The sequence below is a fragment of the Megalopta genalis genome, chromosome 8 (assembly GCF_051020955.1).
Source record: "Megalopta genalis isolate 19385.01 chromosome 8, iyMegGena1_principal, whole genome shotgun sequence".
Taxonomy (NCBI): Eukaryota; Metazoa; Arthropoda; class Insecta; order Hymenoptera; family Halictidae; genus Megalopta; species Megalopta genalis.
The window spans coordinates 13154413-13176046 of record NC_135020.1 but is presented as its reverse complement, the minus strand read 5'-3'; the positions used below and the strand labels follow the sequence as shown (position 1 = coordinate 13176046).

The following is a 21634-nucleotide window of genomic DNA, read 5'->3' as shown; positions in this document are numbered from 1 at the left end:
CAAGGAAGTGACTTCGTTCGAGGAGACATCTCATAAAATGTGTGTTGCCGCGCTTGTACCGTTTTTGCATGACAAAACAAGACCTTGTACCGCTTCTTCTACCCGTGTACGAGAAATAAAGGATGCCCGATTGGAAGTTCTACCGTGCGCACTCCTTAGATTCCAGATCTGTCTTCTCCGCGTCTATCACTTACATTTTCTGTGTCACGCTTTCTTGCAGGGAGAGAGAGAAAGAAAGAGAGAGAGAGAGAGAGAGAGAGAGAGAGTAAGAGAGTAAGAGAGAAAGAGAGAGCGAGAGAGAGAGAAAGAGAGAGCGAGAGAGAGAGAGAAAGAGAGAGCGAGAGAGAGAGAGAGAGGGAGAGAGAGAGAGATGCATCGAAAGCGGCGCCGTGCTAAGAGCAGCGGGCGATTTATTTTCCGTAAATCGATAAAATCGAAGATTTCGGTACTACATAACCTAATCCATGGAACTTATATTCAATCGCAAAAAAGTTATTGAAACAAGTGCTAGCGTTAGATCGCGAAATGAAGGAATCACTGCAACACGTTCTGAAGTCGAACGAAGAGATTTATTTAAGACGAATGTTTGCAGGTAGAGGGAGCATAATCGCGAAGGGAAGGAACAGAACGTGCTCGCGAAAGAATGAATTCAGAATACACAATCCTCTTGAATATTTCCCAATTGGTACATACAGGGTGTACCGAAAATCGTGGCGAAAAGGTTATTAGTTGCTATACGCGCAGAGAGGTTAGCTTGGCTGGCATCTGACGCTGATTCCTTCGCTAAATATGGTAAGTGTAAGTATTATTGCGGTTGACAACTTAGGCTATACCTATTATTCTTTAACTTGAATATTTTCTTTTCTCAGAATATTGGATCTCCGAAAGCATAAATTTCGGAAAAGCATTGTTTCGATTACTGCGCGTCAAAGTTGACATAACCTATTCTCTTTAAATGCACACGCACAGCTATAATTCCTGGGATCAAGATATTCTCACTGTAGCACTTTATAAATTAGGTACTCTGCGATCAAACGTGGTCGCACCGGCTCATCGAGAACTGCACTGTATAGGTTAAGGTACGCGGTTCGGTAAAGCACCGCGGTAATGTACACGCGTAGTTTTTACTATGCGCAATTTTACTATGCATAATTTTTTAATTATGCGCCAAATACTGTGTTAGCAAATAATCTTTGAAGATAGACGATAGCAATAGTGTATGCCAATTTTTTTATCAAAGCAACGATTACTTACTTTATAAAATATAAATGCCTTTCACGGCTGCCATTGCGTATATTTTATAAGACTCGACGTTTTCATAAGCTTCCGAGTGTGAAAAGTCAATAAATGACTTAAAACCGCGATTGTTGTTACACTAGTATCGATATTAAACGCATACAAAATTACAAGATTTATTTTTAGAAGATTCCACAGTAAAAAATGTCAGATATTATTACCTCTACAAAATACCGTAGTATTTGGGGCGTCCGCAGTAATACCCACGCTTGAACACACAAAAAACTACGAGATTTATTTTTAGAAGATTCTACAGTAAAAAAAAAGTTAGATTTTATTACCTCCACAAAATACCGTAGTATTTGGGGCGTCCGCAGTAATACCCACGCTTACCCTAGAATGCTCTTACGCTGGAATTCCGCGCAGGAACTTTCGCCGCTGCCTAACGCGAAGTTGTCCGTGTACGAACAGATTCGGAAAGAACTATCGCAGAACCGCTGTTGGATAGAGCGTTAAGTTGCCAAGTGGTAGTCGCGATTTAATGTGCACAAACGCGGTGTACGTATGTATGTCATTGTGCGATTTTCGACGCTGGGTGAAGTAGATCACTCGGTTCCGATCGGCAAAGGCCGAGGACGAGGGGTATAGAGTGTAATCGAGGAGGATTGCGCGGGAGGGTGGGTTTTGGCACAACGGGACGTGTCAGTGCAGTGGGGGAATGCTCTCTCTCTCGAGTGTTCGACTGTCGGGAGCAGCTAGTCAGTGCGTCGTCAGCCTCCGCGTTGTCGCGTCCGATTTTCACCCCTCTCCACTCTCTCTCTAGTCTTCTTCTTGTTTCCTAGCCTTGCCAATTCATTTGGGGGATTTCCGGAGCGCACGGATGTTGCGTCCGAGTCGGTCGAACCTCTCGCCAAGTGAAAACGAGTCGTTTCTACCGCGGCATTCGATTAACGATTCGCTCCGTTCGTTAATTCCACGGCGTACACCGCCGCGGCCAGTGACAGTTAACCAATTCTTTCAGAGGGAAAGGACAAGGACTGATTAGCTACCGCGAAAGGAGGGTGTTTGTGCGCGCCCGTTGATTCATATTGAATCAATGCCGAATTAATATCGCGCGACGCGCCGTTTTTAGCGTTACTTTCTTTTTTCTTTTCTTTTCCTTTTCTTTTTCGTATCGTCGGAGGGCCAGTTGGTTATGAGTCAGTGACGATGAATTTCTTCGTGCGGAGCTGCTGATTTTACTGGCGGTGCACGAGAACCCCGTTCTGTAGATACAGAGGTATGTACTCGGTTTTTCCGGCCGATAATACGTAATTTATGTTTTCGTGCTCGACGGATTCGACGTGCCTCGATCCTTAACGATCTCTGTTGCATAATAACGATGCATTCGCGGATCACAATAATTCGTTGACGAGGTTAGTTTGTGAAACGACGAACACTCGATGAAGTGTTAACGCGCTGGTTTTGTTAATAACAAGAAATCACAGGTGAATACATGATTGAATAGTAAGTTAATTGTTGTACGAACGTTCACCGTAATTCGCGCGTTGTTTAGCAGCGTTTTCAATATTCGGAATAGTTATATAGTCGAAATCGAATTAGTTTAAAACAATGTGAAAAATATTAATTTCGGAATTGCGTGAGAAAATGGAAAAATGAAAAATCGATGAAAACGTTCGAATGAAATATTAACGTGAAGTTTTGGTATTGTTACTACTGGATGCTGATAAAAGTTGAAAATGTAGCTGTATCGTTGTATTGTTGTATTATAGTTTTTGTATAGTTTTATCGCTGAAAAATGGCAAATATTGTAGTATAATATTGGCAAATATTGCAGTATAATTAACGTCAATTATGAAGGCAAACGTGTACTAGGTATAATTTATTCTGAGAGATAAAGTTATTTTCGCACGCGTATACACGGTGATCGCGCGCAATGAAAACAATATTGAATTCGTTTATGCTGTATTAATTTAAAAGCGCGATAAGCTTCGGAAAATCTGTTTCTTGACAACGTTACGAGCTTTTGTATTAACTGCGAATTCTGTGCATAAAAATGCTCTTGCATATTTACAATTAAATATACGAATGAGATATTTTTTAATTGTATCCGGCTCGAACGTGAAGTTATCAAGCTGTAAAGTTAAAAACAACGATGGAATAATCTTCCGAAGGTTTCTTTTTACCACGCACGATGCAGCATTAGCTGCACACAACATAATACGCTGGTCGACGTGTAAACTAAACCGAACACAACCGTAAGTATTTACGACCAGAAACATGGCACAAAAAAAAGAAGAAAAAAGAAAGAACGGAGAGGCTTTCCTCTCAGCCTTATATTAGAGAAATCAATTTTATCCGATATTTGATAAAACACGTAAACGTTTCAGACGATCGAAAAACGAGCGGGGATGTGCGCCGTAAACATAAACGCGACGTATACTTAACTGCTTTCTCAATGGAGAAAGCTATAAACAAAGTTTTTACTTTCCATCGAGCATAAATGCCGTTTATAAATTGAGCACAGTGGAAAAATAAAATTTCGCCTTCACACAAAACGAGCCAGAGGCTGTTTAACATTCGTAAAATTTAAAATTACTAAACGTAAAACTAAATTTGTGGTTATATGTTTGTTAAATTGAATAACACAGAATGGTTTCGGAGGGGTGGTTGGAATTAAGATTGTGGTTATGTTTGTTAAATTAAATAACACAGAACGGCTTAAGAGGGGCGGTTCTGCAAGGCGTGGTTCTGCATGGAAAAATAGGCGAACCAATTAATTAATAATTTTCAGTTGCAGTTCTATTTTCCAGAAAATTCAGTTCGAAATTTGGTCCGGTACGGGTGCACTCGGCTAACTCCTACTTGAACTTGTTAGTACGAATGCCGACGTAGCGTCGAGGAATAAATAACAATTCTGGCATTTAATTGATTCCAACGTTAATGGTTGAATTAATGATATTTCGAACGGAGAAGTTCTTTTTTTATTGTCGCGCATTTTAACGAAATTCGAACATAATATATCGGCAACATGAGAAAAACACTGATGAAACATTTAATATTTATTAACTCTTTGCGCTCCAAGGCAATTTTAACTGTAAATCTAAATTAACTTTTCTGATTTATTGTATGCATACACGATACTCTTTATATGACAAAGTGCAATTCATGCATATGAAATTGAATCTTGTGACTCGTACAACAAGTTAGACTTCTAGCAATTTTTTATATCTAACAATTTGTATATTGGCGTAATTATTGAAGAACTAAAAATAAAATTGTGAACTTAACTTTTTCGTAAATGAAAGTTTAGCCGAAGTACGTTTCCCATATTTTCGTAGAATTTCGAGACATGCCAGCATGTACAGCAAATTTTCCTTAATTGACGCTCAGTTTGGAAACAAAAATGGACAATTTGGAAAGGGAAGGTACGATTATTCAAGCCTTGTGGGTTTTTTATAAAGCCGCTTTTATAGTTGCTGTTTTAATAATAATAATAATAATAATAATATAATGGTAATATAATAATAATACAAGTAATAATAATAATATAAAGCCGTTTTTATAGTTATTTGCAATCGGTAACTATAAAAATGAGCCGCAAGGCTCGAATAATAATAATTCTCGTTAATAATAATAATGTAATAATAATATAATAAAATAGTATACTAATAGTAATATAATAATAATACAAGTAATAATAATAATAATATAAAGCCGTTTTTATAGTTATTTGCAATCGGTAACTATAAAAACGAGCCGCAAGGCTCGAATAATAATAATTCTCGTTAATAATATTAATGTAATAATAATATAATAATAGTATAATAATAGTAATATAATAATAATATAATAATAATACAAGTAATAATAATAATATAAAGCCGTTTTTATAGCTATTTCCCAAATTGTCCATTTTTGTTTCCAAGTTGAGCCCCAATTAGGTAGAATTCACCCGCAAAATTAACTCTCATCATAACTTCTTCACTATCGTCGACTTACAATAAATATAATAGCTAGATTATGAATTTTTATGCATTTGTAGCATGTGCAGATTCTTAAAATTCAAGAAAACGTATAAATGAACAGGGTCTAAAGGTATCCTTATTTTCATCCTGCAACGAGAAAATCTTCAAATTGCCGAAAGAAAATCTTCTCTAATTTTAACTTTCGTAAAATGACGTGTAAAAACAGAAATGTACAGAACGAGACGCAGTCTAACAATTAATCTACGCTTTACACGATTTCTTTGTACTTCCAACAATGTTATACGTTTTCTGCGAAGTACTTTCCCGATAAAAGAAATCCAGCCGTTACGGCCACCCTTTTTCACGACAGATAGAACAAGCTGTCCATCCCAATCCGTGTACTTACATGTCATCAGTCTTGAGCGATTGTAGTAGGGCGAATAGCCATTATGGCCAATAGTGTGCATTAGTTCCTGTCTCTCGAAAAACGGTATAAATGTGCCGAAGACTACTCATAAAAAAACCGTAGACCGTCGCAAAATGGATATCGACAAGCAGCAGAATAAGAATTTTGCGAACAGATCTGTTCGATGTTATTTATATACGATAGAGATACTCTCTTATATTTGATAGTTTATTTTTGTAATCGCCTGATACCGAAACGTACTATTGTCTAAAAATTTCAATTCGAGTTCTAATATAATAATATAATACATAATAATCAATATATACTAATCTAAATTAATCGATAATTAATTATAATTAATCTATATATGATAATCTAATCTAGATAATACGTAATCTAAGTAATTAGTCTAAATAATACAACGGTTGGATAACAGAACGTGCGGATACCGGAATATTGCAAAAATAAATTGTCGGATAAAGGAGTCTCTGCTGTGTATGATTTTGCATTGCATATATCCGCAAGTATCATGAGAAAAGAGAACCGTATTTAACCATTATAATAATATATATATATATGCAATATTCGAGGTACAGCAATTTCTCCCTAATTCGCGCTCAGATTGACGCACAAAAATGGACAGTTTGAGAAGATGAGATACGATTAGTCGACCTTAAAAATCGGAGTACAATAAATGCTCCCTAATTGACGCTCAGCTTGGAAACAAAAATTGACAATTTGGGAAGAGTAGATACGATTATTAGAAGCCTCGCGGCTCATTTTCATAGTTACCGATTGTGAACAATTATAAAAACAAGCTACAAGGTTTCCCAAATTGTCCATTTTCGTTTAAAAGCTAAAGAAAAATTAGGGTGAATTTACTGTATTATCAATTTTACAAAATCTAATACTTGAACCTGCTTTCAAATGTGCTTCTCTGCACAATTAATAACTCTGACTTAACCTTTCTTTTGTTTGTCCTCCATGCCTGATTACAGTAAATTCTCCCTAATTTCCCTTCACAGCATGTAAAAAAAGAATGGACTGATTTTTATAATTTCCGATTGTCAAGAATTATAAAAATGAGCCGCAAGGCTCGAATAATCGTATCTGCTCTTCTCAAATTGTCCATTTTCGTGCGCAATCCGAGCGCGAATTAGGGAGAAATTGCTATACCTGCTTCCATAGATAAAATAATTCGATAAAATTTTGCAAACATTCAATGAGAATAATACTTTCGTGCAACGACGAGTATGAAAGAAATGTAAATAAATGTTCACGTAATACTCGCGACGGACTCGATACTAATTTTCTCGTCCCTAGTTCATGCTCTTACTCGCTGCGAATGAATTCTTATCCGTAATATGCGATGGTTTCGTATCGGTAAACCAGCCGAATCGTTGAAATCCACAAGAGCATATTAATATCCGCCCTATGGGATTTCGGTGGAAAGGGGATGAATGCCCTTTGTATTCCCAAGCCTGCTTAGATAAATAATCTGCCGGAGCAATCACCGCGCACTACGCAATTGTTTGCTGATATTTATCGGTGACAAGACCGTAAACAAGCACCGCGTTTGTTCGAAAGGTTTGTCCGCAGGTTTTCCAAATGCGAAAATAAACGTCGGGTATTGTTTCCAAAAACATAAAGGCGTCGCGCCACTGCCAGGCATGAATTTCAATTTTGCAAGCCAGAAATTACGCGCAAATCTTGTTCTCAGGTACGGTAGAACCTCCATTATCGGTGCTCTCATTATTCGAATATTTTATCGTAATGCGCTATCGGCATTAGCAGTTTTGATATCCGCACAGCGCATTTTAAGCCGCGTGCGCGCATGTAATCGATGTAATGTTTATCTTCTTTCGTATATGTGCGACTGTTATAACAAAACCTTGCCACAACGTGAAACCAAAAATGCTATAAAAACAGAGTTGGTATAGAAATTACAAATAGAAAGCGGACAAGTATTTAACAAAAAATTAACGATGTTACAATAAAGTCTCTATATCTCTAAAGTTACAATAAAGTACTAGTAAAATGACGCGTGGCCTTGTCATTCCAATAAAGATAAAAATTATGAAATATGCATAAATTGAAAACGATGCGAGTAGCATAATCTTAATGCTTTGCGCGCTAAGGATGCTAATAATAGCGTACAGAAACATAAACGTCTCAATTCTTATCTTAATATATTTCTTAATATAAAAATCAGTAACGGAGAAGTGATACAATTGATGAACTAGACAATTTTGTAAGGAGAAAATAACGTAAAAATACACTTTCAGTACTACCTTCGATGCGTAAATAGGTATCATAAATGCGTAGAGATCCGCAGTCTAACGATCAGTTTTGTCCTTGCACGTGTCTTCATCGTTAACGAAGGATTGTTTGATCAAATATATCACGGCGATAGTCTCCGCGAAAGCTCAGAAGTTTAACGAAAAATTGAAAGAACGTCTTAATTTTCGAACAAGCAGCAGCTGCATTGCGAGGTACAGTAAATTCTCCCTAATTGACGCCCAGATTGTGCACAAAAATGGACTATTTGGGAAGAGCAGATACGATTACTCGAGCCTTGCGGCTCGTTTTTATAATTCTTGATAATCGAAAATTATAAAAATCAGTCCATTCTTTTTTACAAGCTGAAGGAAAATTTCGGAGAATTTACAAACAAAAGAGAGTGTAAGTCAGAGTTATTATTGATTGTGCAGAGAAGCACATTTGAAAGTAGGTTCAAGTATTAGATTTTGTAAAATTGATAATACAGTAAATTCTCTCTAACTTTCCTTTAGCTTTTAAACGAAAATGGACAATTTAGGAAACCTTGTAGCTTGTTTTTATAATTGTTCACAATCGGTAACTATGAAAATGAGCCGCGAGGCTTCTAATAATCGTATCTACTCTTCCCAAATTGTCAATTTTTGTTTCCAAGCTGAGTGTCAATTAGGGAGAATTTATTGTAATCCGATTTTTAAGGTTGACTAATCGTATCTCATCTTCTCAAACTGTCCATTTTTGTGCGTCAATCTGAGCGCGAATTAGGGAGAAATTGCTGTACCTCGATTATTGCATATATATATTATTATTATAATGGTTAAATACGGTTCTCTTTTCTCATGATACTTGCGGATATATGCAATGCAAAATCATACACAGCAGAGACTCCTTTATCCGACAATTTATTTTTGCAATATTCCGGTATCCGCACGTTCTGTTATCCAACCGTTGTATTATTTAGACTAATTACTTAGATTACGTATTATCTAGATTATATTATTATTTTACAAGCTGAAGGAAAATTTCGGAGAATTTACAAACAAAAGAGAGTGTAAGTCAGAGTTATTGATTGTGCAGAGAAGCACATTTGAAAGTAGGTTCAAGTATTAGATTTTGTAAAATTGATAATACAGTAAATTCTCTCTAACTTTCCTTTAGCTTTTGAACAAAAATAGACAATTCGGGAAACCTTGCAGCTCGTTTTTATAGTTGTTTACAATCGGTAACTATAAAAATAAGCTGCAAGGCTCGTATAATCGTATCTCCTCTTCCCAAACTGTCCATTTTTGTTCACAATCTGAGCGTCAATTAGGGAGAATTTACTGTAATCACATTGTCCGTTCTCACTATTTGATTGGAAATTGTGTAAAGTTTAGGAACAGGAGAAGTTATCGTCGTATTATCTGAATATTCCGTTATCCGAACGCTCCTATCTCCTTATCATTTCCGATAATAAAGGTTCTATTGTACACCGAAATTGAACACTGTGAACTTTAGTGTACGAGGAGGACGTATTTATGCAAGAGGAACCTTCGACATCGATTGCTGACTCGAGACTGCTGATGAGGTCAATGCCAGATCGACGAAACGAGTGACGATTAAAGTGACTGCCTCCAAACTGTCGCATGGTATCGTCCCATTGTATCAAAATTATCTGAGGGATGTAAAATGAGATGTAAAATGGAATGTAAAATTGCATTAATATTTATTTTTCTTCTGTTTGAAATCTACAATACACGTTCGAAATTTACGCAACGTCAACGATGTGTTTTAGCCAATATGCAAAATTTATTCTTATTTATTTTTATATTATTCTGTTCGTTGCAATTGAGATTCCATGTTTCTTCAATTTCTGAATTTTCGTACGAAAGTTACAATTTATATGACGTCAATTTTTAAATATGAACAATTTCTAAAACGCACCTCTTCGTGTTTGCAAAGGTTACTTATAAGTAGACCGCGTTCTCTCTAAATTTACAACATTTCTAATTTCTTAAGACTCGATATAAAACTATGTTTAAAACAATTTATCCTTGCCGTTCTCCTGGAGTCAATAGACAATGGAGTCATCGCAAATTAGACTCCGCGATTTTTCAGCCCCTTCCGATGGTCCGACAAAACAATGTTTCCTACCAAAGTTAATTAGTATTTGACCGAGAAGAAATTGCAATTGTTTAAATTTAAAAACAAATTGATTTTCGATAAAAAAACAAGATCACCGTTATACTTATATTATTAGGTTATTTTAACTTCATAGTATTGCAAGCGACGTCGAGACGAATTCAACGACTTGCTATGTGATGAGCTTTAAAAGCTTTAATTGAAGGAAAAATTGCCATGGATCGATTGCCACAATATTAGAAATAATTCGGCGATTTATTATTATTTATTCGGTAATTTATTATTATTTCTACTTTCCATACATTGAAAATTAATATTTGTAGAAAAATCTGCAGTCTACTTATATGGACATCAAATTATTCCAATTTGATTAGTTTAGACATTTTGTTTGGGGTGAAACGTGAACATTATTAGGGGAGGGAATAATTATAAATACGGTAAACAATAGATATCGACATATGAAACAACCGGCAGCATTATATGCATAAAATTTGAAAGGTCGCGAACAATATCTTTAACGTTCAACTGTAAAATAACCACAACGATGTACGCGAATCGACTCGAAATATCTTTTCTCTAGCATCTACAAAAGGGATTGTTCCTTTGATATACAATAAAATATACACAGTGTGCTAGAGCATCGATGATTGTCGAAGTTGTAAAATTTTATCGTCGCGTATGAACTGGCTATAGAACTCTACGGCGAATAGCGGCCTGACACAACTCACAGTTTTATTACACTTTTCTGATAGACTCCAATATATAAATCTGATACGAAGAATTTATCAATCACAGGTTTTACGACTTCCGTACCAGAACACACCGAGTTTCTGGGATAACACAACAGTTAAGCCGGATTGGAAATGTGTGTCGGAAAGAAAGTTGTTGTAACTTTTAAAACTAAACGCGATATATGTACTTTTGACGAGTCTATCGGGGACGTAGAGTCCTCGATCAATAATATGACGTATCAGCAAACATTATTGTACATTTTTTGTGTGTGTAAAATATAGAACCATCTCTGACAAAATAAGAGTTTGATCTTGTCAGAAACTATTGTACAATTAAAGTATCTATTATTCACGAAATAAAAATGTGAATAGATCAAATAGACCCAGAAAATGCACCAAAATTATTTATATTAGTTTATCATGCATAACAGATTTTAATTTGTTTTCTTGTCTGATAGTTTACAATTTTATGCAATATTTGGTTAATACTTACGATGAGTAATCGAATGATGTGACTAATTATTGCATAGATATAGAGAGTAGGATGGCATATTGTCAAAGAAAGAGCAAATACAGTAAATTCTATCCAATTTTTCTTGAGCTTGTAAACAGGAATGAACAATTTGGAAAGAGGAGTCACGATTATTCGAGCCTCGCAGCTCAGTTTTATAGTCGCTGATTGTCAACAATTATAAAAACGAGGCGCAAGACTCGAATAATCGTATCTCTTCTTCCCAAATTGTCCATTTTTGTTTACAAGCCGAAAGAAAATTGGGGAAAATTTACTGTAATAATCGGAATACAGTAATGTCTCCCTAACTGACGCTTAGATTATGCAGAAAAATGGACAATTTGGGAACAGCAGATACGATTATTCCGGCTTTGCACCATGTTTTTATAATCGTTGACAATCGATAACTATAAAAACAAGTCGCAAGGCTCCTCTTCCCAAATTGTCCATTTTTGTGGACAATCTGAGCGCCAATTAGGGAGACATTACTATACTCGCGTATTTCGAGAGAATGCTTCAAATATCAAAACGTCCACAACTTTTTCTTTTTTTTAAATTCATTTTTACTTGGAGAAATCGTTTAGTCGGCAATTCAAGGGAATATTTCTTCTTCTAGGATTGACTAATTTTATTTACTGAAAGTGATTTCTTTGATTTTTATCATATATATAGTGTACCGGTCAATAGATCGTCCGATTTATTGTATCGTATACAAATCAAAATATTATAGTCGAATTATTTTTGTGCACCATCTTTTCTAAATTAGTTCCACAAAAGCGTACGCGCCGTTAAAAAAACGAGGCGCAAGCCTCGTATAATAATAATCGTATCTCCTCTTCCAAAATTGTCCAATTTTTTTTGTTTTTCTGTTTTAGCCGAAGGAAAATTCGGGAGAATTCGCTGTATTTTCGAGAATAAGACATTCGCGTCGTTAAACGTACAATATTTCCTACGGCCGTTTGTGCCCTGAATCGACAAAAGTGTTCAGATTCAGCTCACGAATACGTGCTAGAGACGATGACGGGGGACAAAGGCGTTGCTGATACGTGTGCCTGCGACGTGTGTAAATAGTTGCACTCCATTTCGACCTGTACGCGGAGAAAGATGGGACGTCATCTTCGCGTCAAAAAATCATTCTCTTCGTACCCTTTGTGTTTAACTTCGCAAACTTATTCCGGCGTGTACATTCGGAGGCATATATATATATACCGGCGCCGTCGTATCTAGTATCATTTATAAACATACCATCGATCAGTGCAATCTTTTCAAGCGAACTCCACTCAACGCCCTCAGAAAGTGGATGCTTTTCACGACTTTGAGAACGAGAATGCTTTGGTTATTGTTCACAAGTTTTCGTTATTGTTATTATTATTATTATTGTCGTCGTTGTTGCATGAAATTCAAATTAATTAGATGTGTACGATTATTTATAATATTATTATTAATATATGCTATTCATTATTGCTATGATTATGTTGTTAACTCTGTGACAATGTAATACCGGGTACAGTTAATTCTCTTTTTATACTCGGAATTATATTATCACAAAGTTAACAACGTAATCATAACAATAATTAAAAACATATATTAATAATAATATTATAAACAATCGTAGAATCGTACAAAATTATATAAATAATAAATTATACATAATTATAAAAATTATATAAAATTATATATTATATAAAATTATATTGTTACAATTAGGGAGAATTTATTGTATTAAAAAGTGCTATTGTTTTCTTTACGGTTGAATGAACATTTTATCTTGCTCGTGGATGCTGACTGGTTATTGCATGACCCCTTCTCTAATTGGATTTATTGAGACAAAATTTTGTACAAGTATGAAAAAGAAAACGACATTACTTATGACGACCCTTAATAATTTTCTGCCTTACAAGTGGACGCGTTGCTTTCGGTAGAATTTTATAACCGCGATGGCCGTTGCCGAAACAAACGTTGCCAGCGAACACGATAAATTAAAACTTTCAAGAGCAAAGTCAAAATGGACGCGGGCACAAACAACCAAGGGTTAAAAACTCTTTGCTTGTTCGCTGCTATGCCCGCGTATAACTTAGAAACTTCAGCGATTTTACCCATTCAGATATTTTCGTCAAAGTTTTTAATTTAGATGTACCTAACGCAGGTGCGCGAAACGGTATGCAATTCTACTGCACTTTATGTTTCGCCGTGGGAAGCGCGCGCGCGCGAGAGAGAGAGAGAGCAAGAGATTTAGAATAAGCGGGAGAAATACGATTCCAGAGATTATCTGAACCAGTGGTTCTTAATCTTTTTGGAAACGTGGACCACTTTCGGACTATGACTGCGAAAACATCCGCGTTTCCGGCTAACGCGAAACTTCGGAAATAGCTTTCTTCGGGATAGAAATTGAAATTGAAATAATGTTATGGTGCGGGAAATTTAATTTAACAAAAGGTTTCAAGTTTAATCTTTGTTAACTGTATACGAGTATACTCGTCACGAGAAAGAAGTAATTATTATTTATTGTTGATATTAATAGTTTTACGATAACAGAACGTATTCGTTGTGAACATTGCGTAAGGAACATTATAGAGCATTTTTGGACAAGGGCGACATAAAAGAAGTCCACAGCCAAAAGTTTAAAAACTCACTTGTAAAAATCGCTGTAGGGATCGTTAGAAGTAAGATGAAATAATAAACGCAATAAATATATGATAATAATATATAGTAATAATATGTAATAATATATATTATATAATAATAATTTATAATATACGATAATATATAATAATTACATATAATAATATGTAATAATATATATTATATGATAATAATTTATAATATACAATAATATATAATAATTACATATAATAATAATATATAATAATATATATGTATAATACTAATATGTAAGAATAACATTTCTGACAAGTATCGTTATAATTAAATATTTCATTAAAAAATTAGTAGAAACAGTATTTACTGCGTTCAAAGTGCTGTTTCCAATATTTTGTCCAACCCTCATATGTAAAATTGGGCAGATCAGATTAATGGTTCGTTGGTTACTTTCGGACAAAAAAGTTGCTGACCAGTCAGAGCAAAAACGATGATTAAAGCAGCTGAACTAGTTCGGGTGGTTTTATAGGTAATAGATGATCCTGTTATGTGGGTGGTTAGGGTAGGTAAGCCTGGATATAAAGAAAAGGTTGGATGCATGCATACCTCTAGTATCGAAGGAAAATTAGGAAATCTTGGTCATTTCGTTTCAAATTATGTTTAAACAATTGTTCGAGCTACTATTTTTGCCAAATCGATTAATTGTACGAGACAAAACAGACAAAATTGATAAAACAGTACACACACTGTTTTAAAAAATTTTTTAAATTATGTTTCAGTGGTATTAAGCCTGTTTGATAAAGAAATGTATTTTAGACATAAAAAGTTAAGCATCAGCTGAATGCTTCGGTGTCCTATTTTTTTTTTTTAAGTACAGAAAGAGTATAATAAGAAAGAAATAGAATCTACGTGTGTTCGAATTCTTTCGTGCTTCTAAGTTTTCAAAACTACAATTTTAAACTAAAACAATTGGCAAAAATTTTCTTGCGTACATATGCATCAATTACTTACTGCGTTTTAAATTTTTAAAGAATTTTCACATATATTTATCTGGCGAAATTAAAGCGAAACCCGGAAGTCCGATTTTTTTAATAATTCTCGTGATCAAAGTTGGAGATTTACACAGTGTAAAAAATCTCTTGGTAAGTTCGTCGAATGACGGATTAATGGTTCCATTCGGTTGAAGACATTTTTAACCATTAACTCGACGTATGCAAATATCTGCAAATCAATTATTTCAACTTTTCTTTCAACGGTATTTCGCGAGACGTACCTTTGCTCGTGTAATTAAATTTCAGTACAGAAATTGTGCAATTCAGTTTGATTTGCGAGCATGCATCGGACTTTTCTTTTACAAATAGTCTGTCAATGTTATAAATTATAAGTTCGACTCGTACCAGCAATTCAGTCGTCATAAAATAACAAAATAATATTTTCAGGATGTACGTTTTCAACGCTCTGCGATTTTTTACCGAGTAATACAGTAATTTCTCTGTAGTAAAGTCGCGCTAAGACACGATTCTTCAAGCCTCGCGGCTGGTTTTTATAGAAACTCGGGACAGTCGGTAAAAGAAGCAGCGACCAGAATGCCGGTATACATGGTGTCCCGAAAATGTCTCACAATCCGGAAATGGAGGGTTCCTGAGGTCGTTTGAAGTAACTTTTTCCTGTACAAAAATTTTCTCCGAGGCACCGTTTTCGAGTTATTAACGAAAGACAGTGACCAATGAGAAGCGAGCTCGGCTGGCGCGAGCGCGACTGAGCCAACGAGCGGTCGAAGCTCAGTTCCGCTCATTGGCTCGGCCGCCACGCGTCAGCTGGTCTCGCCTCTCATTGGTCACTGTTTTTTGTTAATAACTCATAAACAAAGCCGCGGATTGCATTTTCGCCAAGGAAAAAGTTGCTTCAAATGATCTCAGGTACCCTCTATTCCCATATTACGAGACATATATATATAAGTACATAGTACATAGAATAAAAACGATGACTTAACCCTTTTGTTTCTAATTTTTCGTCACCGACGTAGCAGTAAATTACATAGGCGTAGGACTAGCACAGAGAAATTCACAGTAATCCGAAATTTGGCGTTTCCGAAAGAAATTACTATACTTTATCTAGACTTATTTCTTATTGCATACAAAATTAGAATCACTTACTTCATTTGTTTCTCTTGAAAACAACATCGCAACGCATAACAATTCGAACAAATTCTTTTTTACTATTTTGAAGAAGATGTAACGATGTTACTGTTCAACGAATAAGATTAGGATACACCCGAAACCGCATTATCACTCGATCGTTTGACAACCATGTCAAAACCGAGGCATTGAAATTGTCGAAATTTCTGAGCGAACCGGACAGCCGTCGACGGTTAGTTCATGAAAACACAGAGTATTATGTCACTGTTATAATCGTCCTTGCCGGGCTCACTATAATTGTGGCACCGCTGCGACTATAATATGGAGCTAGTTGGCAATACGTGAAGGATAACAAGGTAGAAGCGAACCGCCGCCATCCAATGATCGTATTGGCACAGTAATGCCCACTGCTCTCTATAATCATGTTATCAATTCAAATTGATGCGGATACGGGGGTAGAATTCTGTATTCAGGGTGCTCGGTAGTTCGTGGCTCAAATTTTCACACGCCACGCCACATACATACGCGGAGAACAAGAGTGCAACGGTAGTTGGAAGCAACGGGTTCGTTCGAGCGAAGATGTGCTCGATGAAACCGAATGTCGCTTGATTCTGTCAAAATTTAACTATATATATGTAAATCGAAAATGAACGAAATCTTTTATCGCGATATCGATTATCGTTAGAAAAAAGATTGATAATTTTACGGTGTCTCCCCTTGGTCGTAATTGTAAATTTCATGGGTTTTTGTTGCCCGTGTAATTTCAATCGTCGTTTTAATTGTTTCGTGAAGTTCGTTGAACTGTTTTCTGTATTTCATATGCGATTTTTTAGGAAATGAACTTCTGGAAAAATATGCCAATATTGACATCTATATTTTTATAAAAATACATAATCATTATTACATTGTTTAACAATTACGCATTATCACATTATTAATACATTATTACATTATTACTACGATTATAATACATTATGAGTTTTTCTAACGAGACTTGAATTATTTTTTGATATATTATTTTTGAGTAATACGATTACACTTTTTAATATTATCACAGAATATCATTATTGTGTACTAAACTGTAAGAATATCTACGAATCATAACTATAACTGTACAGGAAATCAAGCTTGAATAGATACGTAGATTTTTGCATAAAAACGAGAGATAAGAACTGAATAGATATTTAATAATTTTAATAAGTTTAGGTTACTTTATATATTATTAATAATGTTTCAACTCTTTAAGTAATTCACATTTAATTTAATTATGGACTGCGCATTATATTTCGCATGAACATGATCCGCAATAACTGCAAGCAAGATCATTTCAGTTCCACGGTTTACAAATTCGGTGAAACTTCACCCTTTACCTTGAATTTGCAAGGTTTAAAATATTTGCGAAGCAGACTAGACAATCCTTTGTACGGTGCACGCGCTGACACTTGCGAATGCGAGAATCGCAATGCGTGTAGCTGATATATGATGACAAATTTATGTACCGAAAAATGCATTCTCTCAGTAGAGCAGGTATTAATATGCGCTCGTACATTTCTCCTAGTAGACAGGTATAATATTGCGCAACGATTTGTGTCGGACTTTTTAAAAAATGATGCACGACGTTCTGAATCAGAATTTCAATAGGGTAGAAACGGTACGCAGTACTGCATTGTACAGTTATTATCGTGCGAGTTAAACGCAGCGTCCAGTAATAAGGAAATCGTTAATAATACCAATTTACACGAATTAATGCATACAATAATATCAAAACTAATGCAACGTTACGTATTTTACGATTAAAAAATAAAATCCACGACACGGAAAGATGTGTGTTACAGCAAATGTTACAACAGAAAAATTTGCAAAGAAAGAAAATAAATACTTGCTTTTCTATTCACATTTTTTCACGAAGTTGTGATAATTTTCAATATATTGTCAATTTTTCGTTTACAGTAGATAACGTAAACCTTCGATTCTTACTGATTTATTCACTGATTTATTTATTTGCTGATTTACTTATTTTACTGATTTATGCAATAAAAAGCGTTATTACACAATAAATGACTCTTCAAACGTTTATTATGTCCACCAAGTTCAAGAATTTTCAGAAACAGCATTGAAACGGCGCGTACGCTTTTGTAGAACTGATTTAGAAAAGTTGGTGCAAAAATCATTCAATTATAATATTTTTATCATATAATAAAAATCAAAGAAATCACTTTCAGTAAATAAAATTAGCAAATCCTAGGAGAAATGTTCCCTTGAATTGCCGACTAAATGATTTCTCGAAGTAAAAATAAATTAAAAAAAAAAAAGTCGTGAATATTTTGATATTTTAAACATTCTCTCGAAATACGCGAGCAAAGAAATATCACAAGTAAAAATAGCAGATATTCGATTATTACAGTGAATTCTCCCTAATTTTTCTTCAGCTTGTAAACAAAAATGGACAATTTGGGAAGAGCAGATACGATTATTCGAGGCTTGCAATTATTGCAATTATTGTCAATCGGCAACTATAAAAATGAGCCGCGAGGCTCGATTAATCTCTTCTTCCCAAAATGTCCATTTTTGTTTACAAGCTGATGGAAAATTAGGGAGGATTTACTGTATTTCGTTTATCTCTACCATTCCTGACCTGATTTTACGAGCTGTCTTCTTAGGTCCGACGTTCGAACACTTCGCTGAGAAAGAACGTCCTTTTAAAGGATGAGAGGAGGTGCATTTTAAGCCATTATCTCATCGCGCGTTCTACTTTCTCCTGCGGACAAAATTTTTTAGGCGAAAGCAGAAGTAGTTGTAAATTTATAGAAAGAAAAAAACTTGCCTCACCGAGCGGAGCATATTCGGTGCCATTATGACTTAACTTCTACAGTCCGCGGGATGCTTGGGAGTTGTTCCCCTGTTCTGCAAGTTTCTCACGCAGTCGAATCATTCTAATGTAAATCCCTCGCCTTCTTTCGACCTATTTCACTATTTTTATTCAAGTATGAAATCTGACTTTCTATTACATACATACTTCTCCACTTAAATTCTTCTCATTTCTTTCAATAATTCTAATTCGTTTTCCTTTCAATAATTTCGTTCTACGAATGAGGGATTTATTTGATTATTTAAGATAAATTATAAACATGATAAGTATTTTATGGTAAACGTCTGTTATACAGTACATATTCTAAGTGGCAACAATTTTACAGTACTGGGAAAACCATAATTGTACTAATCTAATTTTTGGGAAGACATTTCTCATTTAAAATGTAAGTTAATAGATATATTCTTTAAACAAAAATTCAGTATAACACTGTCATACTACAACTCCGTCGAAAAGTTCTAACTATATTAAAAAAGAAAAACAAGAATTGCAATAATATCGATAATAGCTTCATTTCATTGCCTGAAGAAGTAATTATTTTAATAATAATATTAATATAATAACAATTACATTATATCATTAATTATTATCTATAATTAATCACATTATATCATTAATTATTATATATAATTAATTATATATATTATATTATCAATTATTATATAACTAATTGTGCTATATTATTAGTTATTATATAATTAATTGTGCTATATTATTAATTATTATATAATTAATTGTGCTATATTATTAGTTATTATATATAATTATATTATATTATATTATTAATTATTATGTTATATTATACATAAACAGCGAATTTCAAGCGAGTGAATGAAATGATTAAAATTATAAAATTACAAACCCCAAATATATTATCTACTACCTATCATCCGAAAATCACAGTGTATAAATCACTTATTATTTCAGCATTTCAAAAGCTATCAGACAGAAACACACACACGAACCAGCCTTGAACATAATAACAAATCATTCGTAGCACCGATCATTTCAAAAACCAGAAAATTGACACAGAAATAAAATCGATTATTTACTATATTTACGATTTGAACGGCAAGCGTGCGGGCCCTTGATTTTGCATAAGTGCGCGACAAACGACCTAATTGAACTTTCCGCTCCATTAGCGTGATACATCTCGTGAGGCCGCTGTCGCAGTACTGTAGTTGACTGGTCCGTGGTACCTGAGCCGATCTATCGGAGCCAAGAATTGAGGATAACTTAACCGGAAGTGTGGCCAGTGGACCTCACGATGGGAAAACTATTCCCTAAATGGTAGCACCGGGTAGCTTGGGTAAAGTGGCTGCTGCACGAGTGGGGCTGGCCTAGTCCCCCGTCGTTTTCAAGCACCCGGAGGATGAGGCTATCTGATTCGCTCTGCGCCGCCTCTGCTGCTGATTGATGAGGTTAGACCATCGTGCTGGTTAGTGGTAGGCCCCATATCGCGAGTCAAGGTGCTTACACCTGTCGCGTGAGTTGCGGTTAATCGACTCCGCGCATCGTCAAAGGCGGGTCCTTTGTCGGGAAGACAGAGTTTTCGGGAGACATACCGATTTGCGGGAAACACGCGGGTGCTCGGGAATCTCTGTCGCGTGTTCTCGCCCTCGGAAAGCGCGCGTTTCTAACAATTGCACAATGGCCAACGATTAGGAACGTTAAAGCTCATATTTACCCATTTGCCCCGGGGCACGTGTTCAAAGGCTTTTGTTCCAAACTCCGTGATTTTCTCACTGCGCCCGACCGAACGAATAGTGGTTTCAATTAGTCGCCAGTTTCTGCAGCGATCGCTATGGTGTTAAATAAAATTTCATTTATTTTTCCATTCGCTTTCTATTTGAGTTTTGTTTATCCGCCGTGGCTTTGTAAATATCGAAACGACACTGTTTTGTCAGAAATTTTACGCTCAAACTCCGTGATTTTCTCAATGCACCTGACCAAAGGGATACCGATTTCAATTAGTCGCCAGTTTCTGCAGCGATCGCTGTGGTGTTAAATAAAATTTCATTTATTTTTCCATTCGTTTTCTATTTCAGTTTTGTTTATCCGCGGTGGCTTTGTAGATATCGAAACGTCACTGTTTTGTCAGAAATTTTACGCTCAAACTCCGCGATTTTCTCAATGCACCTGACCAAAGGGATACCGATTTCAATTAGTCGCCAGTTTCTGCAGCGATCGCTGTGGTGTTAAATAAAATTTCATTTATTTTTCCATCCGTTTTCTATTTGAGTTTTGTTTATCCGCGGTGGCTTTGTAGATATCGAAACGTCACTGTTTTGTCAGAAATTTTACGCTCAAACTCCGTGATTTTCTCAATGCACCTGACCAAAGGGATACCGATTTCAATTAGTCGCCAGTTTCTGCAGCGATCGCTGTGGTGTTAAATAAAATTTCATTTATTTTTCCATTCGTTTTCTATTTGAGTTTTGTTTATCCGCGGTGGCTTTGTAAATATCGAAACGACACTGTTTTGTCAGAAATTTTACGCTCAAACTCCGCGATTTTCTCAATGCACCTGACCAAAGGGATACCGATTTCAATTAGTCGCCAGTTTCTGGAGCAATTGCAGTGATGATAAATAAAATTTCATTTATTTTTCCATTCGTTTTCTATTTGAGTTTTGTTTATCCGCGGTGGCTTTGTAAATATCGAAACGTCACTGTTCTGTCAGAAATTTTACGCTCAAACTCCGTGATTTTCTCAATGCACCTGACCAAAGGGATACCGATTTCAATTAGTCGCCAGTTTCTGGAGCAATTGCAGTGAT

General features: G+C 35.4%; 1 protein-coding gene and 1 long non-coding RNA gene across 3 annotated transcripts in view; both read left to right on the top strand.

Annotated features, from left to right (window-relative positions):
- The first annotated feature begins 381 nt into the window (after positions 1 to 381).
- Positions 382 to 1362, top strand: LOC143259958 (uncharacterized). The gene is made up of 2 exons (XR_013034010.1): positions 382 to 792; positions 870 to 1362. It is a non-coding gene; the product is annotated as an uncharacterized LOC143259958 (long non-coding RNA).
- A 601-nt stretch (positions 1363 to 1963) lies between these two features.
- The window catches only part of LOC117217545 (trace amine-associated receptor 8c), a 94227-nt gene continuing 74556 nt past the window's right edge, over positions 1964 to 21634 (top strand). Inside the window, exon 1 of one of the 2 annotated variants that reach the window (XM_033465222.2) lies at positions 1964 to 2515. The gene's annotated coding sequence lies outside the window, so the exon portion shown is untranslated. The remainder of the gene's footprint in view (positions 2516 to 21634) is intronic. The other variant, XM_033465220.2, reaches the window with a different exon arrangement.